We start from the raw sequence: 26120 nt of genomic DNA on the forward strand, positions 1-26120 counted from the left end.
AAAGAGAGTTACGGTAGTCTGTGTTTTATCTACTATCAAAGGAAACTAGAGGCCATCCTTAGGGCACTCAGGGTGTCTCCACAGTCACACATCACTTCATGAATGATGGAGATATGTCCTGAGAACTGTCATTAGGCAATCTCATCATGTGTGAATACCATCTAGTATACTTCCATAAGCTTACATCATATGGGTGTGTCACTGAATGCAGGTTGATGTAATCAGCAGATGCAGTGTTTGTGAAACAAGAGTGCTGCTAGCATAATATGGCTATTGTTTTTGTAAAAGTGAAAGGATTCCCTCTAAACTAGTGACAAAAAGTCATTATGCCAACAGCACAGAGGTTTAGTATCATTATCAAATATCAGGTACTATATATAGACTGCTGTTAACTGATTAGCAATATGGCATGCATGATTACACCAGAATCCCCCTCCCTACATGAGCCATAGTTGTGATAGAGTTGCCATGGCTCAGAAGTAACCCTATAGTTACAAATTTCTAGCTCCATTATAATTTCATGAGACTACAGTCTTATGTTCTGCCTGTAGAGGGGATGTTATGCTGTACTTCATTTTTTCCCACACTCTATGTTTAAGGTCACCAGAAAACTGCAACACCCAATTCAGGTAGGGCTGCTAAAAGCCCAAAGTTGTTTTTGGGTAGGTCTATAGGGATGTTTCTGGTAATTTTTGCTCATGTGATAGGCATGATACAAACTATTTAGGGCTCAAATGGAACAGAAAATCAGAAGAGAGAGAACAACCCTGTATAGGCTTAGACATTTGTCTTTCCTGTCCTTACATCTCATTGTCTCTGGCCCTTAGGTCTTCAGATTTGCACTGAAGTATACCATCAGTTTTTATGGCATTCTAGGGTGCAGCTTGCAGTTTTGAGACCTCTGGCCCACTGTAATCTTATGATTCAATACACATGATAAATCTCTTCATATGTTGTGGTGTCTTACATGCCATTATGCTAATAGAAAATTTTTAGTTTCCTCTTAATCACATGGGAAAATATGCAATCCTTAATAGTCCTATGTGCTTTTCAAGACTGTATTATCATGCCCTGAAATTCAGATCACTGGAAATACTACAGTACCCAGTACAGAATGGGTCTGTGTCTCTTTTTCTATGTTCCTCTGGTGAACTCTGCCTAGTACATTGACTGAATGAAATGAATGAGTGAATGATACATATCTAGTGTATACTTTATAATACTGAGTTTTATTAGAAAATTATTCACACAAAGGAATTTAAAGAGGTGTTCAAAATGATAAAATTTTTTCAAATCTCCTTTCCTCAGATCAACTTTCATAATTAAATGTATACTTTGGTGTCTTTATAAGTGATTTGGTATTCATTTAACACATATTTATTGAGGTTCACTATGAGCGAGGCACTCCAGCAGGCAGAAAGAAAAACTCAAATATCCATGCCCTCAGTGTCTTTTACGTTAGTGGGAAAACATATAATACATGAGAATAAATATTAAGAATATAGTACGTTTTGGATAATGATCAAACAACCAAGGGAGTAGGGAAGTAGTTGTGTGCTGTGAATAAAGTTCCCGGACACAATGACCAGAGATGGGCTCAATAAAGACATGTAAGCAAAGCCTGAAGAAATGTAGGACCACTGCTTAGGCCCAAGGAAAGCATCCGCAGAGAGCTCCAGCATTCCTGCCTGATGATGATGATGATGATGATGATGGTGATGATGATGATGATGATGATGATAATGGTGATGATGATGGTTGGAGGAGGGTGCTGGAGTGCTGAATCTATAGATCATTCTGATTAGTCATATAGGGTACCATATGGGGATTTGGAGGAGAACTATGGCATGAAATGATTCAAATTTCCTCATAATAAGTTAATCAATTGGGTGTGTACAGTAAGGATAATGGAAGAAGCAGAAGTCAATTACATCTCTATTGTAAATCTAAGTAAAAGATGATAATGGTTTAGACCAGGCAATGGCAATAGAACTTTTGAGAAGTTGTTAGCTACTCTATATAATGTAAGGATGAAGATAAGATTGCTGACACATTGCACATACATCATAGGAGAAAAGAAAAAGGCACAGGAAGAATGAAATTGCCATTGCCTAAGATGGGGAAGACCACTGTATATAGAAGAATTTTGAGAGGAATTCTGGAAGCTTTTCTAAAAAACAAAAGTGAAAAAAAATAGATTTATCTTATTTCATGTATACAAGTGTTTTTACTTGAATGCCTGTTGTACATCACATGTATGCCTATGGATATTATATTCTTCAGAACTGGAGTTATGGATAGTTGTAAGTTTCTATGTAGGTACTGGGAACCAAACCCTTGTCCTATGCAACAGCAACAAGGGCTTGCAAACAAAGAGCCATCTCTCTACCCCCTCTGAAACTCATTATATATGTTAACAGTAAGATGCATTTTTTTTTTTTTTTTGGTTTTTCGAGACAGGGTTTCTCTGTGTAGCTTTGTGTCTTTCCTGGATCTCGCTCTGTAGACCAGGCTGGCCTCGAACTCACAAAGATCTGTCTGCCTCTGCCTCCCGAGTGCTGGGATTAAAGGTGTGTGCCACCATCGCCCGGCTTGTAAGATGCATTTTAATGCAAGAGGAAATGTAAGTGATCATTCAGACATGCAAGAATTTCAGGCTGGAGATGTAAACTTGAACATCATTGGCATTCAGGTGGTACTGAAATTCTGAGCCTACATGAACTCATCAGAGAAGTGTATACTGCTAAGTATATGTATGTGGGTATTTCATCATAGATGTAGAGATAATAAAGAATGGGATAAATATTTTATCCATGGATTGGACCTCAGGCAATTGTGGGACTGAAGATGCTTATGGAAGTCCTGTGCCACTCTCCCTACAGTAGGCTTGAAGCCACGGATGATCAGGGGAAATGGCAGTGACAGTGGTGGGGGGAGAAGGGACAACGGATTGTCCATGGAGGTTAGCTGGGATAAAATTGATAGTTTGGACTCCAGCAGATGCTATGCACATATGTCTGTCTCTGGTCACCACCAGCCTCAATGAAATAAGTGACGTATGCAGAAGGCCATGGTATACCTCACAATGGTGCTTATCCCAAACAGGATAGATGCTATCTTGCAGGATCCAAAGGATCTTGGCCAGTAGGGTGATCTACAGCAAGAATATGAGCTGAAACAGCATCTGGTTCCCTGCACTGAACTTCAGGTGGGATAAAGCAGCTTCACTGTGTCTTTCTTCTAAATCTCATGAAAACCCCTGGCTAATCCTCAGGCAAAACCATTCTAAGAAATACTTAGTATCCACTAGATCAATGTAGTAGAAAACCACTGCAGTGCAGAATTCAGCAAAATGAAAGGAGGACCAAGAGTTAACGGCTGGGACGGCTGGAGTTGTGTATTTCTGGAGTGTGATTTCCATGAGTGTTCACGTGCCCTTTGCATTCCACTCACGCTGCATTCAAATTTTCTCCTTAACCATCTAAATGGCAACATTATAAAAAATCAGTCCTTTTAAACTGGGTCTTTGAAACTTTCATACAACACGGGTTTTCATTCTTTTTCTTTTTCTTTTTTTTTTTTTTGTTTTTTGTTTTGTTTGTTTTCTTGAGACAGGGTCTCACTATGCAACCTTGGATGGTCTCAAACTCACTGTATAGACCTGAAACTCAGAGATCATCTTGCCTCAACCTTCTGAGTCCTGGGATTAAAAGCATGCACCGCTGTGTCTGGCTTTCCTACAATGTGCTTGTATCGTATTAACACCACCAACTCTTCTGACATTCACATCCCCCTTCCCTACCCATCTGAGTATGTATCATTTGTGTTTGCTTCAATCCCTCAAGACCGTTTTGTGTTGCCCAGATAGCTTTGGGTGTGGTCTTTACTTGAGAGTGGTTGACTTACCAGGGGCTACACTCTTAGATAAAATGTCTCTTTCTCTCCAATCAGTTAACAATGGCTACTCTCTCCACTGCTTAGAGTAGAATTTTGTTCCTGTCTCCTTATAAAGATCTGGTCTGGCTTGTGCTTGCACAGGTTTTGTGCATGTTGCTACAATGGCAGTGAGTTTGTATTTGCAGCTGCCTTACTGTCCAGAACATAACATTTCTGCATAGTAATTAACCACCTCCCGCTCACCCACTCTTTCCACTCCCTCTTCCTCAATGATCTTTGAGGAGGTTGCATTATATATGTTCCCTTTTTAGGGCTGAGCATTCATCAGTTTCTTATTCTCTGCACCTTTGCTAATTGTGAGAAACATTTTTTTTTTCTTTTTTGCTGTCCCTAGTATTGGACTTACTTAGTGCATTTAATAGCAAATTTGCTGGATGGCTAGAGTCCCTTCAAGTTTGACTTTTCTGATGTTCTGAATGAAGATGAAGATGTTTTATGGCTATTAGCCAACATAACAGTGATTAGAAAGCAATACAATTAATTATATTTGAAAGAACTTATATTACTTGATTGAGTTGTTCCACTGATAGCTGCAATTCTCATTTTTAAGTCAATCCATAAAGAAAAGACAACTTATAAAAGATGACCAGGGACAAAACCTTTAAAGAAAAACGAAGTCTTTTAGACAAAAAAAAATTAATAATAATACACCCATATTACACACAAACTGTGACCATAAGAGTGAATCTACAATGACATGACCACTCCTCAGTCCTAATACAGTGCTTCTGGAATATAATGATGAGCAAGTCTATCATGAACTCACCTTTGGTTTAAAGTCTAGTGTTGTGTAAAGGCAGTGGTGAAGGAGATAGAACTATGTGATAACCTCTAATAGCCCTCATTTTTGCATATTCACCCCCACTTTAAATGTAGATAGAACTTGTGCATATAATGATTTTACTCAGGTGATTAGTAATATTATATTTGCAGAAGAAGATTTTTCTCAACCTGATAACGTAATCACAGGACTCCTTTAAAAGCAGAGTTTTCTCTTGTTGGTGGACTAAGAGGAAGTTAAAGATGTATATTGTGGAGATTTGAAGCTTCTCTTGCTAGTGGAAGAGTCACATATTTGGGAAAAAAGGTCTCAATGTCTCGACCACATGAAGCAGGATTCTGCCAGGGAGAAGCAGCTTGGATGTGGCCCTGTACTTCAGAGGCTCGGTACGAGAGGCTGTCTGTACAATACTCGGCTTTCAGGCTTGTGATGCTGAATAGAGGTATGGCCAGGTCTTACTAAATTTCCAACTACAGAACTGTAGTCCTATCCGCTACTATCACTTTAGAGTACTATGTATATTTGTGAGAGATGCTTACACAGCAGTAGGACCTGGCACAGCTTATTTCTACTTCATGTGGCTGACTGGAGGGTACAGATGAGGACGCTGAGGCTCTGTCTCATAGACAGCTGGCAAAATTGGCACACTTGGCACCTGTCAGATGGTGCTGAATACTGGGATGTCAGGTCTTCACTTACTTTGTCATAGTAGGTAGTTACATCCCAAGAGCAGGTGTCCTAAGAGCACAGTGAAAAAGTGGATAGTGAAGTATGAAGTATGAAGCTAGGAGATCACACAGGATTTCCACCAGCTTTCTTCGGCTGAGGTCTCTACAAAAGTCCAGTAAAGTTCAAGTGGAGGAGACCTAAACCTTAGCACTTACAGTTTTCACACCACAGTGTAAGAGGTATGTGATATGAGGAATGGGTGACAGCTGTATTTGAAATGTGATTTAGTGACAAACTCCTTTCCCAATGTACAGTTATGATTTTATTTTTATTCTTTTAATTATGTAAATGTCTATGTATCTGTGTGTGGGTGTGTGCCGGTGAGTGTAAGTACACACAGAGGCTAGAAGAAGGCATCAGGTCCTCTGGAACTGGGGTTACATATTGGCAGTTTTGAGCTGCCTGACATGGGTGCTGGTAATCCAGTTCTGGTCCTCTGTAAGAGCAGTATCCACTCTTAACAGCTGAACCATCTCTCCAGCCCCAATCTTGTCTTAATAATGTTAATGTTTGGAGGAAACATGGAAGCCATGTACTAGAAAAAAAGCACTGTTGCACTTGGTAGGTTAGAAGCACCAATCTGTTTGAATATAAAATGGAAATGTTGTAATAAATTCCATAATAACAAATGCCAAGAATAGACTAACTTTAAAGTTAACCTGAATTTATATAAAGTCCTATACTAAAAATGGAGATTAAATATTTTTAATATAAACATGCTATTTCAACATTAGTTAATATATCAAAAATTTGGAACACATACTTTATTGTTGTACTTGAACACTTATCCAATGTGTGTAGCACAGTTACACATAATGTGTTGTGCATTTGTTTTGCTGGATACAGAAAAACTAAAGAACTAGAATATTCTTATTCTCTCAGATATAAAAGGGAGGCAAAATTTTTGTTACAGGGTTAAAGACCTGATTTGGTTTTATGTTTTTCAGGGAATTATTATTTTTATTTATATAAAGTACTGTTAGGTAAATGTAAAGAAATGACATTTGTCCTCAGCAGATCTACATTGACTATATAGCATATGAAAATTACTTTTCTTCATCTTCTATACTTGAATGATTAGAAAATAATTGACCCTCATTAGAGTGTGAAACAGACCTAAGGAAAGCACACTTTGTTTGTAAAGGCAAACACATTCATTATGAACACCAAATCCTGATGAAATAGATTTGGAAAATTAAAATGGCTTAAATTTGATATAATTCTATAAATCTAGATCTCACAATATATTTTCTATAAATGACAAAAACTGGGAAATGCATTTTCACATTTTAATTACAATTCACATGTCTGTAGCTCCTGCTGTGATGTTTTGTTCAAAAGAAATCTCATTTGTGAGGCTGCCAGTATAGAAGCTGACAGATGGTAAAAACCAGTTTCCAGCTTTCCCTAGCACTGGTTTAATGTGGCTTCGACTATTTTATTAGTGTTGTTTGCCTATTACATATTTCAGTAGTACAAATATGTTCTCCTTACAGCTTTACTTTTGTTGTTGCTGTAATTATATCTCTACATATGCTTAGTGTTAGTTTCAAACTTTATCAAGATATTGTTCTTAGGAATGATTTAGCTGATTATGATGTATTTGTTTAAATGAAATGCATATTATCACATAGGTGCTAGGACAATATAGAGCAGAAAAACTTAAAGTCCACTTTGTTGGATATGACTCATAGATAACACTAACAAATTAACTCACTAATTTGGTAAATTTTAAAAATACTGCAACCAGACAAAAACAGATTATTCAAACATGGTAATTACATCAGGAGGAGGCAAGGGATCCTGAAGTTGGTTTCAGGAATACCTCATCAGGAGAATTAGAAATCAGAAACAAATATAAGGAAATAACATAAAACAGTTTCTAATGGCGATTCTGCTTATAAGAATTTTTCAGATATCATAATAAATAGTACCTAAAAAAAAAAATCAGAGTCATACACTCAAAGGGTATTAGTGTTTTCAGCTTTCCCACCTGAAGTATTTCAGCTCCCTAACCTGGGACCTTCTCCTGCAAACTCAAGATTAATGTTTTTGCTGGATTAGAGGCATCCACAGTATCTTCTGCTTTCCAGCCTCTTCCTCTGGTATGCTGAGAATCCTGTGCAAGGATGGCAGGTGGGAGCCCAGGTGGAAGGGGAGGCTTGTTCCCCAGCCTGCCTTACAAGGTGAATCCTGGATGTTGATGCTTTGGGCAGCAAAGACAGCTCACACAGTGTTTAATGTGCTGACCTGAGTTTAGTTTCTGTCTAGTTTTCTTCATGAATAGACCCTGCTGTCCTGCTAATCTCTCTCCCTCCCTCCTCACCTACCTCTCTGCCTTTTTTTCTCTCTCTCTGTCTGTCTCTTCATGCCCAGTCAAACAATTTACTAAGCAATAGTCACCACTACTATGCTTATAAAAACGTTTTTTCTTGTCTACTGTGCATTATTGTCTGGATGATTATCCCCATTCATGTGTTTCCACATTAAGATTACAGTTGTGGTGCTCTCTGGACCCAGAACTGCAGTTGAGTCAATCTCACGCTTTTATCCATTCACATCTTGAACCAATTTCTGTTCCAGCCCTGCTCTGCATGAATTACTGCTCTTCTCCCAGGTACCCATAGGCAGCTTTCACAGGATAACTGTCACCATAAAGAACAATACCTAGGAAAGAAAAAAAAGTTGCAAAGTTATTTCCATTTTGTGTGTGAGTGTGTACGTGTGCGTGTGGAGGCCAGAGGTTAACGCCAGGTGTCTTCCTCATTTGCTTTCGCAATATTTCTTAAGGCAGTGTGACCTCAAGGGACCTGAGGCTCCAAGATTTCTTTAGACAGACTGCCCAGCAAAGCCCAAGATCCTTTTGTCTCTACCACTCCGCACTGGAATTACTTACAGGTGTGCACTGCTGTCTGTGCCTGGCTTTGGTGTGAATGCTGCGGATCAAATTCAGGTCCCCATGCTAGATAGCAAGCACTTGACTACTGATCCATATCCCCAGTTCATTTTTAAAACTTTTATCCACATTGCTTTGCAAATGTATTAAGGTTAATTCAGTTTCTAAATTATTTTAGGACTAGTAATGGAGTTAGAAAGAAAAAAAATCTCTATTATCTTTTCTCAGCCTGACTTTTAGATTTTAGTAGTGCTACTTAGGAATTTCTAATTTGGCTCATCACTATGGTGGGAGCACAGTGCCCATAAGGGGCATGTATGTAATTGGCAACCTAATTTTTCTGCTTTCATCAAATACTGCAAAGCCAAATCTTCAATCCACGTGCCAGTTAGACACACTTGGGAACCAAACAGCAGCAACCTCACGAGAGAGGAAAATGAACAAACTGGAAAGAGTCATTAGCTTTCTGTTTTTCTACCACAACAAAAATTGTAGCACTGACCGTGCTGCAACTGGGAAATTCTACTCGAAAGATGAAGCAATCTTAAAAGAGAATAATTCATTTACTAACCTTCTCAAGCGTTCATTAGCATTTATAAACGAGGTTTCTACATAGACTTTTTTATAAGAAAAATAAAAAAGAGTTAAAATGAATCAACTCTTAAGAAGTGTCTTTTAGGGCATTTTATATGTCTTTTAGTCTGGTGCATATGAATTCTAACCTTTATTTCATAAAGCAAATTCACAAAATAAGAAAATGTTAGCTTTAATGTCTTAATGAAAAAGGAAACTGACAGATTGCCATGGTTCTCACCAATTACGAATGCAATTTGTGAGTGTGAAAACTGCAGTCAGCTGTAGTTACTAAAATGCCTTTGAAATATCTCATATAATTTTGAAGTATGCATTATGGAGGAATGTTTACTATTGATCATAATAGGAGATAAAGAGAACCAAGTTAATAAAACAGTCAGAACTTGCTCGGTATGATCAAGCACTGTCCTTCAAAAGTGGACAGAATTAAAAAAAAAAAAACATGTCCATTTACAGCTAACATCTATTTACAGCTTGTAACTCATCAGCTGAAAATGTTTTGAAATAACTATTCTACAAAATTGCCTTTTACAGTAACCACAGATTTCTCCTACTAAAGATTGTGGGGAAAACTTTCCTATCTATGAGTTCAAGTATTTTCAGGTTTTTAAAGTCCTTGCCTCGTCCTAAAAGTGAGCACATTTTAAAGTTCTTACACTGTGAAAAGAAGGGGCCCAGGACACCAGAGGGTGTTAGGCCAGCTCATTAATAATCATCCAAAGTTCTGAGGAAATGTTTAAGATTTGTGACTGATGTAGTAGTTTTGGATGGGCAGTAGAGGGAGAGCATCCTGGCTGTGTCCTTTTCAGGTCTTGATGATAAGTCTGAACCGTTCTCAGTGGACTTACTGCATGAGATATGGGAGAGTTGGGCACCGGAGCATGAGGACCTGAACTAGGATCCTCAGAATCCAAAGAAACTGGTTGTGGTAGCACAGCGTACATGCACGATCCTAGGCCTTTCACCACAGAGAATCCTGGGACACTTTCATGAGTGCGAGCATGCACATTGACAAAAATGTTAAATATTTAACTGTCATAAGCCAAACAAGAAGAAAAATACAGCGTCAACCTTGTTATTACCGCTCATCTGAGTTTCTGGGTTTGTCCTAAATAATAATAATAATAATAATAATAATAATAATAATAGTAATAATAATAATAAATATACAGCAGAGTTATTCTCATAGAACATATAATAATCACAATCATAAAGATACACTCAAAAGGTACACTTTGACTACCCCTCCCCCACCTCCACAGGCACATCACAGACTAACCAGAACATGCACACAAATATGGACACCTACTTGAAAGAAGTGCAGGTTGACTTTCATTGGCTGGCTCTTTCCCAATAAAGTAGTATACTAGACCATGAAGACCTTGGACTTTGAGCAAGAAGCTTATAAAAGGCGCCAATAGGTGAACTCTGCTGTATGACGTTATACACTTCGAAATGGTCCATATAGTAGAATGGGTTAAATGTTTCTGATAGAGTTAAATGGTTTCCATGTGTTGTGCTGTCTGCTAAAGGCATACATATTAGGAGTGGAGATGTAGAAGAGGACGGATGGAAAACTGCTCAAGGCCTAATACAACCTTGAAGGAAATGAGGCAGTGCAAGGGGAGACAGGATCACCAGAAAATAAATTAGGTAAACAACGGCACCACGCATCAGAAATTCTTTTCATCTCTGAAGTGACAAATTTTCTCCAAGGGGGTCATCAGTCAAATGGTGTCAAGCTGGTCACTGGCTCTGGAATGCTTCCCGGGACCACATTTGTAGGAAGAGGAGTCAACTCCCAGCCAGTCCCAAGGCTTCTATTCTGATCTTTGACCGCCACAAACCTTAACTGGGAGGCGTGACCTGTTTAAAGGAAAGGAGGCTGGCTTGCTTGTTACCTTGTTAGCTAGAGAGTTGTCAGGACGATCTCAGGGCGGGTGGCACGGGAAAACCGGGACAGAACATTGCAATTACTCCTATTTCCAGGAGGGGAAAGACAATATCCGCGTTTCTGAGAGCCCAGGCGCAGTGCTTTCCCAGCCTTCCAGCGTCCCGCCGCGCGCCCCGATCTGTCCCGGCGACTCGCCGCGCGCGGGGATCCGGCGCACCGCGGGCTCCGCTCCCTCCCCCGATTCGGCCGCGGGTGTGCGCGTGTCGCCGCGCCAGGCTGCGTGCGCGGAAGGCAGCGACGCGGTTGGCCAGCGCCGCCCTCGGGCTGCCCCCGCCCGGCCCGACTCTGTCACCCGCTCGGAGGCCGCGGCGCCGCCTCCTGCCGCCGGGGAGCGCGGCCTGCCCGGGAGGCGCTCGCTGCAGCCGCCCCGCGGCCCCGCTGCGCACACCGCCGCCCACCCGCGGCCGCCGCGCGCCCCGCCCGCTCGCTCCCATTCTCGCCCATCATGACTGTCTGCAAAGCTCTTGCGGAGCAGCTGCGGTGGCGCAGGCGGGAGCGGCGGGAGGAGTGCTGAAGACAGCGGCCGACCGGGAGTGCACGGACGCCGCGTCCGGGACCAGCCCCGCAGCTCCAGGTAGCAGCGCGGTGCGCTCGGCTCGCACGGGCCTGGGCTGAGCGCCAGGTGACTCGCCCCGGCTCGGGCCGCGGGGCCCTGCGGTGGGGGAACTCGCCCGGCGGGCGTGGGTACTGAGCGGCGTGGCCCGCCCCTGCAACCTGGGGGTCTCCGTGGCAGAGTTGGTGCATTCGGGGCCGGGGCGGGGACGGTGCGGTGGGGCAGGCGGGAGCCCCACGCAGCGCGTCGACCGCCGCTCGCCCTTGCCTCCGGAGCCCGCCACACGGAGTGGACCGATTGCTTTGTGGCGCGCCCGGGGCTCGCGGGGTGCGGGCGTGGGGGTGCCCCTGCGTGTGTTCTCGCGCCGGTTCACCGGGGCGGAAAGTGAGCCCCGCGCTGACAGCAGGTGGCTGCCAGGCCCCTCACCTTTTGGCTCCTGTCTTAGGGACTCGCGCACACAGTGCCAGCGCCCAGGGAGCGTGCGCAAAGGGGCGACTGAGGGATTTGTGAATGGCGCTACTGCGAGGAAGCTGCGCCTTGCTGATGCAAAGGGGCTAGTATCCCGAGTGAGAAGAAAGGCTATTTATGGCAGAGTTGCGGGGTTCCCTTCTGTGTACGCTCAGCCCCTCCTGCTCAGAACTAGAAGCAATTCTGTTTGGTTTTTTTTTTAACCTTCTTGTAGAACATACTGTATAAAACGAAAGAAGGAAGTCTGAAATTCACTCTGATCTGTACAGGTAGAAGTGCTCCTTGGAGGTCATGGATCCCTTTTCTGATGTTTTGGTGCCCAGGTTGTCTGTTCCTCTTACCTCTTAAGGTCCCCAATAGCACTACAGGACAGAAAACCTGCTTGCTTTCAGCAGCCTTCACTAATGAAAGCATCACAGTTGAGCACTTTCCTCCTGAAATGTAACACACACCCTCCATTCTTCCCTTCCCATAGGGCTGTTCAAAGAATGTTCACCTATTTAATATGAAGAGATGTTGTTATAAAGCCCCGGGGAGGATGTAGAAGCAGCAACTCAGTGAGTTTATGTCGACAACGACCAACTCTTTAAAATCTTGTTACTGGGGACGACCCAGAGTACTCTTCATCTAGGCTATAGAATAATTAGTTTGTTTTGGTTTCTCCTTGTGTTTGCTTTAAACAGGTGCCAATTACAGGGTCATAAGTGGAAGCTTAGATGTGAGTTGGGACAGTATCTCTCAGAGTACCTTAGCAAATTTGTTATGTCCTTTGAAGTAACAACCTTTGTTTCGATAGAACTGCGACTGGACTTTGATAGTGGGACTCTACGTCAATTAATTTAAGCTGAATTTTCCTAAAGACTGCCAAATATACTGTTTATTTTTTCAGTCAGGCTGAAATTCCATTTTACAACTACACCTTCAGTAGTTACACAAAAAGAAAGTAGTCAACCTAGTATTAGAGTGGTTTGTCATCACCTGGTTTAATTAAAGCGACTGACCAGAACTGTTTTGATTAAAAAAAAAATGTTCGTGTGGGTGAGCTCCAGTGTAAGCAGCTCTCTCTAGTAGCCCTGCTCATTTGAACAGAGTCAAGGATTCCTATTTGATGTGTAGCTATTACTGCTGGCTTAAGGTGCATTTGCAGTACTGGAGCAGCATCTTGACATCTGGTGGACTCTGACTACACCACATTGAGACACTGAGTTTAGTATCACAGCAAGGCTGTGTTACACAGCAGCACTCTTGGGTCTGTTGGCACATCGCGATAATTCCATCACCGTGATGCTGGAAGTCATATTTATGGAATGTTGTTAATGTCTTTGGAATCAGTGACTCTTTCTTATTTTAAAGCTGTTCCTTATACTATGGGCCGTTAGTTGATATCAAATCCCCGAAGTAGAAAATGAAACATTTACGACCTGACAGTTGCAGTTATTTGCCTTTTTATTGTACTTTATTACTCATTATAGTACTCATACGAAAGGTCTGTGTTGAGCAATGGGTTGTCTTGACAGTTTCGAGGAACACAGGGACTTTCTTCTTTACATCCCAACCTTCAGGAGCTTATGGGCAGTTTGAAGGCATCTGATGTGCATACTTGAATACATTATTAACAGCCCACGATAGCTTGAGATTACAGGTCTATTGAGGAGTCCAGGGGTGCAGAGCATGACAGTAACATTTAATGGTAGGTTTTGTCTGAAAAGTCTCCAGTGGGTATGTCAAACTTCCTGATTTAAGGGGTAGTAGGATGAGTAAGTTGTGCATGACAAGGCTTAAGAAGCAACATGTCCTGGACTAGAGAGCAGCAAAGAAGACACAGGGTAGACAAGTTTGAAGTAGATTTGGTTAGTGCTAAATATTTGGCCAGTTGGATCTGTTTTGATGTAAAATGTTCCATGACTTCTCTTCTCGTAGGTTGTGGTCAGTATTTCTGCACTTGAGAGGCTAAATCTGTACGTTTTTAATGAGCAGTTTATTCTCGGACTTCTACAGTAGTAAAGTGCTTGGAGGGAAACGGCACTTAAAGTGTGTAAATGTCTCTACATCACGCTAAGGTACTGAGTTTGGCAGCAGTATCAAGTCTTTGGGGTACCATCTCTTCGTGTTAGGGTGGTCGCTGTTTCCTTTCTAAAACATTTTTGGGTCTCTTCACCATAGAAGTGTGATAAGGTGTAAAACAACAGTATTGATGAACATGGATAGAATGTATAACACTTTATTGTCGTGTAAATGCATAGCCACTAAATCATGTATTTGCTCTTACTTTTATTCGAAAACTGGTAGATTTGTTTCATGGATTAGATTTTATCTCAAGTTCTTACTTGTATACAAATGACGCTTTGGCTACCCTCACATCACCTACCATGGGTATAGTACGATGATACCAGGCCTGTGGGAAAGTTTTCAGAAGAGTAGAAACACTTTCAAAGATCATTTTGCTATTTCCTGGCAGGAGAGTGTAATAGTAACATGACCTATCTATGCTCTAAAGTTGTGTGTGTTTGTGTGTGTGTGTGTGTGTGTGTGTGTGTGTGTGTGTGTGTGTGTACACTGCAATGTGTGCTATGATACAAAATAGAATCTGAAGGTCTTTTATAAAGATGCAACCTGTGTATGTAAAGTGATAGAGACTTTATAGAGAAACATTGAATGTTTAAAATGCATTTCTTCATTTGACAAACATAACTGGAATCAGCAGAGTCGACTTGGAGCCTATCTATTCAACATGGCAGCTCAGAAGTATGTTACAGAGACAGTAAATAAATTGTACAAACAATAGGTATGCCTTCCAATAACCAAATGGAATTACTTTCGGATTAGCTGAATTGAAAGGTTTTCATATATCTATGTTGTTGACAGTGCTTGGATAAGTCATTACAGAGCGAAAGCCTATTAGATCAGATTTCATATTCATGTGTGAGTGGAGTGATTTCCAGCACAGCCAGGCACAGATCAGTCTATCTCTCTGTCAGTTAATCTCTTTGCTGTTTGGTTGTGGATTAGACGTCACAGGTGTATCATTTTGATAATGTAACCTTGGCTACTGTATGACTGAGAGCTTGTGCTTGATTTCCCTACTGGGTAGTGACAAAACCTACCGGCTTTATATAATGGGCATGAGCTTTTATCGGCAATATGATCTTCGCTATGCAAGAGTGTCAGTTAGCAATGAATAATGAACTATGGGGTAAAAGAAGCAGTGGGAACAAGGAGAGGCTGAGTGAAAACTTTAATGGAAGAAACATGCTTCATTTTGGAGCTGAAGGTAATTATGAAGGATGTAAAACTGGCCACCTGCAACTTCATCAAACTACGAAATATTCTTGTTTATTTTTTTCAATTTAACTGTTTCCCTGTGTAATACATTAAAAGGGAAAATGATAGTGGCCATCTTTGCTTCCAAACATTGTCCATATGATATTAAAATTATTAAAAATATTTTTTCTTTGTCACTGAAAATGAAGTTGTTTGGCCAGTTTTAGATACTTAGATACTTAGAACTTCAAATATGGCTTTGGGTCTTAGGGTGTTATTTATATTACATTCATAATTTAAAGGGTTTTTATAAAATCAGACTGATAATTTACTTTAGGCATATAGCCACAGCATCACAAATGTGGAGTTGTTGCGAAGCATTACTCCTGCAGGTAATTTAGATAAAATCTACACACCTTGCCTGAGTCACATCCATGTGTTTATTTCCTGTGTGTCCTTTAGCACAGCTCCTGTCCTTCCCCTCCCTTGTCTAATTCAAATATTCAGATATAAGTTACTTCTCTTGGATTTCTGTGCTGAGTCAATTGTCCTATTATGTATTGTTTTAGTTCTGGGTTCTTCTACTGGGTGACACATACTGTAACTTTTAATTGTATGTGCATTTTGGAATTGGCTCAATATCAAATCATCAGAAATTACTAGTGCTTACCTCAAAAATATTCAGAAAACATTAGCTGACTGAATGACTGAAAAAATAACCGAATGTCTAGTGGCTGGAGAGGTGGCTAAGTGGTTAAAAACACTTGCTGCTCTTATACAGGACCTGGGCTGGTTCCCAGCAACCAATACTGCATCTCATAATTTCCATTCCAGGGGACCTACCATTTTCTTCTGACCTCTGCAGGTTTCTGCATGCATACAGTACACATGCATATACTGAGGCACACAAACATACACATACAATAAAGTAAATAAATATTTTTAAAAAAGAATTCAGAATCTATACTCTCATCCTAAGGATTTCTTCCTCCAAAGGAAGCCATTCTAAGAAAGCTTTAAAAGTGAAGGTGTTTCTAGAGCTTTGACAAACACAGGCACCTCTTTCTCTTATATTTTGAGAACAGTGCAATATAGTTTTGTAAACAACAATAACAGCATTTATGATGAGCTGGATCCTTCGTTGTGATAAGCATCTTATATCTTGTGTCATGTATTCCTTCTAACACTGCAAAGCCAATTTCCGGCACACAGTAATGATGAAAGTAGTTTTGTGTCTCTCCACTATGGCCTGTAAGGCTATTTAGACCAGACTGAACTTTTTATTACATTATGCAAATTTATTAACTAACAGGCTGAGAAGGTTTGAAAGACTATATTTTCTGTCCCTCTCTCAAGAACATTGTATCTATATGATATCTCTATGTATATTTTAAACTATTATATTGATTAGTGGTGTGTGCACTTATGTGAAGGCCAGAGAAAAAATCCTGGGAGTCGGTTTTCTCCCTCTCCATGGGTTGTATGGCTTATTTGGTAGGTACTTTACCCTCTGGGTGATCTCACCACCCAAGGATGTATCTCCTTTTGGTGTCTAATTGACCAGGCACAGCAACGTCAGTACATACTCATCATTTCCTCTGTCTTCAATGCTGCTGCTCTTGATTCTTGGGCAGGTGGGAGAGGTGATGGAGGATGGGCAAAGCTGATTTTCCCATTGTCTCTTTGCTTTTCTGAAATAATATAAACCTTTGATACCATCCCCTCTCAATTTCAATACAATCCCCTCCACTGTGAATTTTAATTGGTTAATGAAGATATAACACATATAGTTTTGAGAATGTGTGCCTTTATGAACAGGCTGTGCAGCCGTACATTCTATTTCATTTTTGGAAAAGTGCAGCTCAGACTCTGGAAAACCTTTGGGTAACTTGCTCAAGAAAAGTCAACTTCAGATACAGTTGTGAATCATGATCTCGTCCCATGAAGAGGAGGAAGTATAGTTTGTTTTAACTTTTATTCACCAATTCATCTATTTAAGTGATGTGTTAATCAATGTCAAAGTGTGTATAGCAGAAAATATACTTAAAGGTTGACACCATAAAGTCCAGGAATAGAGTTGAATTTGGATGTCATGAAACCCTTTACTAGACTAATTGCATACATGTATATATTTTATCATATGTTTAAGTCAGTGAGGAAAATTAGATGAATAATAATCTCAAAGAGAAAAAAAATATTTGGTTGTTTAACTGGATATTACTCTTTCAGCCTATTTTGTAACATTTTTCACAGTCTGTTTTTGTTACTAGAATTGTTTAATTCTAAACTTCTGCCTTAGCCTAGCCCTGACTGAGGGCTAGGAAATATATCTGCTTTCTAGCCCAGCATTCTGAGTGTTATAATATAAGAAATTTTTGATATTCAACAATTTTTTTTCTTTTTTTAAAATTTTTTATTTTACATACCAACCACAGTTTTCCCTCCCTTCTCTCCTCCCATTCCCTTCCCCTATCTCATTCCCACTCGCCGCCTTCCCCTTCCACTCCTCAGAAAGGGTTAGGCTTACCATGGGAATCAATAAAGCATGGCATATCAAGTAGAGGCAGGACCAAGCTCCTTCCCCCTGCATCAAGGCTGAACCAGGCATACCACCATAGGGAGTAGGTTCTAAAAAGCCAGCTCATTTGCCAGGAACAGATCCTGGTTCCACTGCTAGGGTCCCACAAACAGACCAAGCTACACAACTGTCACCCATATGCAGAGGGCCTAGGTCAGTCCCATACAGGCTCTCTAGCTGTTGGCCTAGAGTTTGTGAGCTCCCATGAGCTCAGGTCACCTGTCTCTGTGGGTTTCCCCATCATGATCTTGACCCACCCCCCCTTGCTTATATAATCCCTCCTCTCTCCCTTCAACTGGACTTCAGGAGTTCAGCCTAGTGCTTGGCTGTGGATCTCTGCATCTGCTCCCATCAGATGCTGGAAAAAGGTTCTATGATAACAGTTAGGGTAGTCACCAATCTGATTACAGGAGAAGGCCAGTTCAGTCACCCTCTCCACCTTTGCTAGCAGTCTAAGCTGCAGTCATTCTTGTGGATTCCTAGGTGTTTCCCTGGCACTAGGTTTCTCTCTAACCCCATAATGGCCCCCTATCAAGATATCTCTTTCATTGCTATTCCTCTCCATTTCCTCCCCCAACTCGACTGTTCAGATCCTTCACGTTCTCACTCCCTATCTCCTCCCCCCACCCAGTTTACCCAGGAAATCTCATCTGTTTCTCCTTCCCAGAGTGATGCATGTGTCCCTCTTAGTGTCCTCCTTGTTAGCTAGCTTCTCTAGGGCTTTGGGCTGTAGTCTGGTTATCCTTTGCTTTACATCTACTATCCACATATGAGTGAGTATATACGGTGTTTGTCTTTCTGGGTCTGGGTTACCTCACTCAGGATGGTTTTTCTCGTTCCATCCATTTGCCTGCAAATTTCATGATGTCATTGTTTTTACAGTTGAGTAAAACTTCATTGTATGAATGTACGGCATTTTCTTTATCCATCCTTCAGTTGAGGGGCATTTAGGTTGTTTCCAGGTTCTAGAAAATGGGGTACAGATCTAAACAGAGAATTCTCAACAGAAGAATCTCAAATGGCTGAAAGACATTTAAGGAATTGCTCAACATCTTTAGTCATCAGGGAAATGCAAATCAAAATGATTCTGAGATACCATCTTACACCTGTCAGAATGGCTAAGATAAAAACACTGATGACAGCTTATGTTGGAGAGGATGTGGAGTAAGAGGAACACTCCTCACTGCTGGTGGGAGTGCAAGCTTATACAGCCACTTTGGAAATCAGTATGGCAATTTCTCAGAAAATTGGGAATTGATCTCCCTCAAGACCCAGTGATACCACTCAGGCATATACCCAAGGAATGCTCAATCACACCCACAAGGACACTTGCTCAACTATGTTCATAGCAGCTTTATTTGTAATAGACTTCTTTCTTATAGTTGAAATTCATTTATCTCTTAATATTTTTCTCCATGTCTCTGCAAATTACTTGGTCTCCCCGTCCTACCATTGAAGCAAGCTCCCCCCTTTTCCCCCCAGAAATCTCCTATGTTTCTTTAAAGACAACATCTTATGAGGCTGCTTCATTTCCTGAGCCTGTCTGCCAGCACACTGCTGAAACATAACCTGCTTCCTGGCTCTCTAGCATTTCCAGCTCCTAGAGGTGTGCTTCATTCCAGCAGTCACCGAAGGGCTTCGTGCTGCCAACTGTTTATGGCATATTGCCATACCCTAGGTTCTCAGACGTGTTGGACTTCTTGGGGGTATTTATAGCTGGGTTTCTACAGTGCTTTCCAGACTATGGTGCAAAGTTTATTGCCAGTTTATGGTAATTACCAGAGTGGTTCATTTTGCCATATCTAACCTTTCCTCACTGGAGTGCCTTACAATTGAACTACATCTGGAAATGTCCCTTAGGTCTAAGTCAGTTTCAAAGAGAATGGCCCTTCTATGGCATTGAAAGGAGGTATTTTCAAGCAACGTATGATCATTGTCAAACAACTTAATCCACACTTTGTGAAGCCCAAGCTCTTCTGTGTCTACTGTGATGCCAAATACATGTGTATACCAACATGGGAAGTGGCTTCTTCAGTTTGTGGGTTCTCTGCTTCCAGTAAGTTGTTTATTCAGGATCCGTTGGCTTTTCCATAATCTTTCTTGGATATGATCTGTTTAGGATGTATAGAACATCATAAAGAAATGTGTTTAGAATGTACAGAACATCATAATGAAACATGTTCCAGATGTGTTGACTTCTTTTATGTCACTCTTCACTGATGAAATCTAGTACCCTTTTGTGTTCAGGAAGTGTTTAACAAGCTGGATTTACTGCCCTGATTTAATATGAGAAACCCTACAATAAATCTTCCTCATTAACCCAATGGAGACAGCTTATCATGTTTGAGTACCTGTCCTCTGATATAAGCCCTTTCTTGGAGTTAGTTAAATATTGTGACTCTGCTAATGAGTTTTCACTGCTGTGTTTAAGTGTTTGCTTGTGTGTTTGTGCAGTTATGTGGCTTTGTTTTTGCATACTGGCAAATAGTGTAACCTAAACCTACATCAAAATGTCAAGTAAAGTCAAACCAAACAAGAATGGCAGAAGTAACCCTTAGCCCTTAATTCTCTGGGGTATTACTCATTTGGAAGACTATTCCTATGTCTGTCTTTTCCAGCATTGTTTCTTTTATGGAGACACTAATTGCTGGAGTATTGTCTGAATATATAAAATGTGGCCAGGGATTATTCCTTTCTAATGTGCAATGTTTTTCAAGGACATTCAGGAAAAACACCAAGGAGATAAGTATCCTTGTATCAGAAGCCCATGAGGGAAAAGGAAGAAAACACCCATAAACCCAACTCAATCAGTCCTAGAAATGCCAATTTACAGAAGTTTATTTCTGGTAATAGATGAATATACTTCATAGATGACAAAAACCAACAAGTTTGTGCACTAAATTTTAAATTTGGATTTCAAATGTATTCTAAATTTTAAGAAGACTATCATTACTCTGGAGAGATGGCTCAGCAGTTAAGAACATTTACTGATTTTGCAAAGGACCTGGATTTGGTTTTCAGTAGTCACATGATGACTCACAGACATCCATACTACAGTTCCACATGATCCAATACCCTCCACTTATTTGTGGACACTAAGGATTCATGAGGTACGTATATATACATACAGGCAACACACACACACACACACACACACACACACACACACACACCCTAAACAAAAACTATTATCTACTGAATAAACAACTCAATGATAGTTATCTGATTTAAAATTTTGAAATATTGCATTATATCCAAATACTAAGGAATATTAAAAGTACTTACTAATGAATCAATTTCTTAAAAGTTAGAATGTATGAGTTACATACAATAATGAGTTACATTCTAATTGATTTTAAAAATATACATTACTAAATTGAGTCATTAAAGGAAGCATTGCAGACTTATACTCAAAAAGTATATAAACTTTAAACAATATTAAGACAAAAACAGACTTTGAGCTGTGTTTCTTTTCTTTTCTTTTCTTTTTGTGTTTGTCCATGTGTCTGAATGCCAGAGGACAACCTCAAATACTGTTCTCAAGATTCTACCCATCTTTTTGAGGCAGGATCACTCACAGGCTTAGAACTTGCCAAGCAGAGTTGTTTCCCACTGATCCACCTGCCTCTACCTCTCCAGCCCTGGGGTTACAAGTGCATACCACCACACTCAGCTTTTGTTGTTGTTGTTCAATGTGGGTTCTGCGGATTGAACTTGTACTTGTAAGGCAAACTCTTTACTAGCTGATCTCTCTCTCCAGCCCACTGAGTCACATTTCTTACACTGTGCCCTAGTGTGTAAATATAGGCAATGGAGAGACAGATTCTCTATCAACAGCAGTCCAGTTTTTGATGGCATGTCCTGGAGTGGGAAGGATGGATTGGAGAATGGAGGTCAAAGGAAAATCATTTTGTCACTTCCTTAGACCAGGAAGAACCTGCTCTGCCTGAATTTCTAAGGGCTTCTGGAATGTGGCATCTCCTGTTTCTCAGCACAAATCCACATTTTGAAATGTCCATGTATCAGAGGCCGTGTGCAGCTGGAGTTACCTGATGTTTTACCATTGCAGAGACAGGACAGTATGAACTAGCAGGCCTCCTTACAGCACTAATAGGGTGAAGACCACAGGCTCCTAGCTCTCCACTGAAGGCAGGAATGGAGGGATCCCAGGACATTTCTGAAGAGTCAAATCCGGTGTGTGATGGAACAGAAAGTACCTAAGTGCAATGCAAGAAATGAACACAGGAGATTTTTTTTTTTTAAGGAAGGGAGTTTTAACTGGAGTATAGGACAGAGTGAATTTTAGGAAGTCCTCTAGCCCTTTCCAGGGTACTTGTGTCTTGCAGACTTCTGTTGAAAAGTGCAATTGTGGTTCTAGAAGTCACTGTGTTAGATACTGCATTCTTACTTGAAGTGCTAACTTTCCATCACTTGGTTTATTCTAGCAGATCCTTCAAAGTTAAATGCAAGTATTAACTCAAGGCAGCATCTTAATCCCATACTAGGAGTTTTTTCTGAGTTCCAGTAACAGCTGACATCTCTACTAAATCTCCATTTAATGTTGCATAATTCACTGTTTGCTTGTACTACAGGCCCTGTAAAGGCAAAAGATTTAAATTTTATTCTTTTGTTTCTGAATCTGATCTAAAACAAAGATATGGAGATTCTCAGTGAGTCTGTTTGCAAAACTTTACTGCTGCCTGAGAGTGACTTGACTTTGGCGGGCATGGTCGAAGAGATGGCTCACTCAGCAAAGTGTTTACTGTATACCATGAGAACCTCAGCATCCACATAAAAACTGGGAGCTGCTGCATGCACCTGGGATCCCAGCACTGAGGAAACAGAGAACAGTCCCCGGGAGCCTGCTGACCAGCCGTCATAGACAAATCCCAAATCAGTGAGCTCCAAGTTCAGTGAGAGGCCCTGTCTCAACCAACCAACTGACTGACCGACCAACCAACCAATCAATTACCAAGCAAACAACCAATCAATCAGTAGGAAGGAAAAGGTGGAGAGCAATTGAGAAAAACACCCAAGGTTAACTTCTGACCTCCATATACTCAGACACACAAGTGCACTTGAACCTGCACACACATGAAAATGTACACATACACACACCTGCACCCACCCACCCCCCACCCCCCACACCACATATTCACACATGCCACATTCACACACACTAAAACAATGATTTGACTGTCCGTTTTATGTGAATTAGTTTGAATGCAGGCCACCTGCCTGATACCAGTCTCTAGTTTCTTCAAATGTTTTTCTATTGGGCTGTTTCATAAACTAAAAACTTATTCCTAATTTGGAACCCAGTCACCCGACTTTCATTAGCAAAATTCTCAAGGAGAGTGAAAGGACAGAGTGAATTTTAGGAAGTCCTCTAGCCCTTTCCAGGGTACTTGTGTCTTGCAGACTTCTGTTGAAAAGTGCAATTGTGGTTTTTTATATTATACCAATCCTAGAAGTCACTGTGTTAAATGCTGCATTCTCACTTGAAGTGCTAACTTTCCATCACTTGGTTTATTCTAGCAGATCCTTCAAAGTTAAATGCAAGTGTGGCATCTGTGCTGTGTGCATTCAGGGTTGGCAGGGCTGAGGAAGTAAGAGCAATGCAGGCTGTTTGGAGAATGGAGGTCAAGGCAGAGTTATTTGGCCACTTCCTTAAAGCAGAAGGAACCTACTCCACCTTCACCTTCTAAGGGCTTCTGGAATGTGGCATCTCTAGCTTCCCTGAACAGATCCACATTTTTCAAATGTCCATGTCTGGGAAGGTCTGTAAGGCTGATTGCTTTTTATCACACTTGTGCCTTCTGGTGTTTTTTTTTTTTTTTTTTTACAGAGTGTGTGTGTGTTCACAGGAATCTTTATAGGGATATCTAGAGGGTAGTTTGGGAAAAGATTCTCTTTTGTTTAGAATTTCCTGTTTTCCTGTATTTCAAGTGCCCGAAACGCAGCGCTCCATTGTGCAGCCATTATGTGGGGTTATTTCCACTCTACAGTTACACCTTTCATGTTTTGGAGTAGATACACTACACAAATTACAGCCATCTGTTTATTATTTTTATTCTTCCTCTTCTTTCTTGAATTGCTAACAGGAAGGCTTCAATAATGAAGCGGGGGGGGGGGGAGGGGGCTGGACCTGTATTTCCTAGTAATTTCTTCCCTTGGGAGCCCACTTGTATAACTATGATAAATAATATGAATTCAAAATAAGTTAGACATATGGAAAAAGACTTCTAAAGCATGATGAAAAAGAAAACAGAAGTATTTTTAATCATCCCAAATAAACTCAGAGTTTGGAAAAATAAGTGAATTCTTTTTTTCTGGTTATATAAAATATATGATTACCACTAATTGTATGGGTTTAAAAGTCATGAGTGCCATTTTTTAATGATACTAAGACTGGAATTCTCATAAAAACTGTGGCTGACATGTGTAAAGGAAAAGTTGTTTAAAAACTGTGTCGAGACTGGGTTTATATACAGCTTCGTGGGCTGTTTGTAGAAGTGCCGGGAGAAAGGGACATGTTTAACAAGCCCATGAATCTTTTGTGTTGTGCAAACAAAATGGTGTGATTAGAAAACTGGGAATCCTGAGCACACAGAAAGGTCAGGATTCAGGGGACCCAGAGTGAAAATTTGCTCTGACTTCAAGAGTGGCATGGAAAGATGGGGTCTTGCTTTGATTACGTTCTTTGACAGAGACAATTATGCAGTAAAAACTCATCAAAAACCAGCACAAATGTTTTCAACTAAAATGCATTGAAATTAATTTGAACCTGGATCCTGCTGTGATGTGAGTGAGCTGTGATGTGAATAGGGGAATTACGTTAGTGAAATGTGAAGTTTGGTTCCTATGTGCGGGTACAAACATACATAGGTGAATGGAAATAGTATTTATTATGTTGATACCTGCCTTGCATGACTTTCTCTAGTGATTCTGGATACTTTTAGTCCAACTAGTGGAACGATTATAAGAATCACTGTTTTCAAGAGAAACAGACACAGTACTATCCGTATGTCTGTCTTTTTTTTTTTTTTTTTATCAAGGGTTTCATTTTAAGAATCTGGTTCATCTGACTGTTCAGTAGAATTGACTGGTAGGCTGGAATTTGTGTGTTTCCATGTATAGGCAGAATTCTTCCTTCCCCAGAAAACCTCTGCTTCTGCTCTGAGATCTTTGGCTGATCAGATAAGACACACTCACATTACAGAAAGTGATCTACTTTGCCTGAAGCTAAAAGATTGCAGATGAGAAACACATCTGCCATTGTGGCCAAACAGTGTATATGGGCAAAGCTGACACATAGCCTTAACCACCCACCACAGAGAACAAGGAGAAATGTGCCTCAAAGACCTTTCTGGCTCACACAGAAACTTATGAATGTGTTTTCACTCATCCTGAAATATTTTAGCTGTGGTCAGCTGCTGGAATGCTTGGCCACATATTTGTTCTTTATTCATTTTGTGTTACCTTCTATTAATCACATGTCAGATGCAGCAGACAACAGGATGGAACCAAATAAAAAGAGTGATTAGGCTATATCTTCTGGGAGTTAGACTTCAGTGAGAGAGTGGTACAGTGATGCCTGCATCATAAGTACATCTGAAGAGTGAAGATGTGCAAGTTTCAACTTTGCCAGTTAGAAGTCTTCCCCCCCCCCATGTGCAACCAAAGGAAAATGAACATGGTTTATACCAGTGTTAATTTTCCAAACTATTGTGCGTGTTACTTTAAACATGATAGAGTGGTTCATATTTGAAATTAGATTATGAAAGTTATGTTTGACCAGTGCAGGTCAGCTTCATTGATATGATTTTGGCTATACACATTCAATTTAGCAAATTAAAGGATAGCTCTGCATTCAACTTATTCAAGAGTTCTTCAATATATTATGCCTTTAAAAGGTCTGACAATTGGACAGCCATGTTTTACTGATAATCTTGCTTTTCATTTAGCCTACAGGAGTAAATCTTTTTTTTTTTTTTTATTGGAGCAAAATGAGTATTTCCTAAAATCACTTTTATGTGTTGAAGCTGTGTTTTCTTTCTATTTCCTTATGAGGTGTAGACTTGTCTGCCTGGCTTTTAAGGCCCTTTAAAAGCTTATCATACTGTTAATTCAAGCATGGTCTTTCACTTTGGTGAGATCATGTAACTTGCCACCCTCACACACGTATAGCATATATATTTGATCCTTTCTGTTTATGCAAATCTTAGCTGTCATTACCAGTGAGCTCTATGAACCTTCCCTCCTGGCTTCAGTGTGCCTGGGAATCTGCTTTTTTGCCTCTGCTGAGTTGTGACACTCCATAGTTGGCACCAGACAACTGAGTGCAGT

The 26120-nt window shown here is 40.6% G+C and overlaps 1 protein-coding gene and 1 long non-coding RNA gene across 10 annotated transcripts in view; one reads left to right on the plus strand and one right to left on the minus strand.

Annotated features, from left to right (window-relative positions):
• Positions 1-4438: 4438 nt before the first annotated feature.
• On the minus strand, positions 4439-11177 carry LOC128099234 (uncharacterized). The gene is made up of 2 exons (XR_008214465.1): positions 10267-11177; positions 4439-8134 (listed from the first exon to the last, which is right to left on the minus strand). It is a non-coding gene; the product is annotated as an uncharacterized LOC128099234 (long non-coding RNA).
• A 103-nt stretch (positions 11178-11280) lies between these two features.
• Positions 11281-26120, plus strand: part of Ccser1 (coiled-coil serine rich protein 1) — a 1140231-nt gene continuing 1125391 nt past the window's right edge. For 8 of the 9 annotated variants that reach the window (XM_052722110.1, XM_052722112.1, XM_052722113.1 and 5 more), the window contains exon 1: positions 11281-11485. The gene's annotated coding sequence lies outside the window, so the exon portion shown is untranslated. Of the gene's footprint in view, positions 11486-12407; positions 12490-26120 lie in introns of all 9 variants that reach the window. The other variant, XM_052722111.1, reaches the window with a different exon arrangement.

The sequence above is a fragment of the Peromyscus californicus genome, unplaced genomic scaffold (assembly GCF_007827085.1).
Source record: "Peromyscus californicus insignis strain IS unplaced genomic scaffold, ASM782708v3 Scaffold_6__1_contigs__length_162567912, whole genome shotgun sequence".
NCBI classification, from domain to species: Eukaryota; Metazoa; Chordata; class Mammalia; order Rodentia; family Cricetidae; genus Peromyscus; species Peromyscus californicus.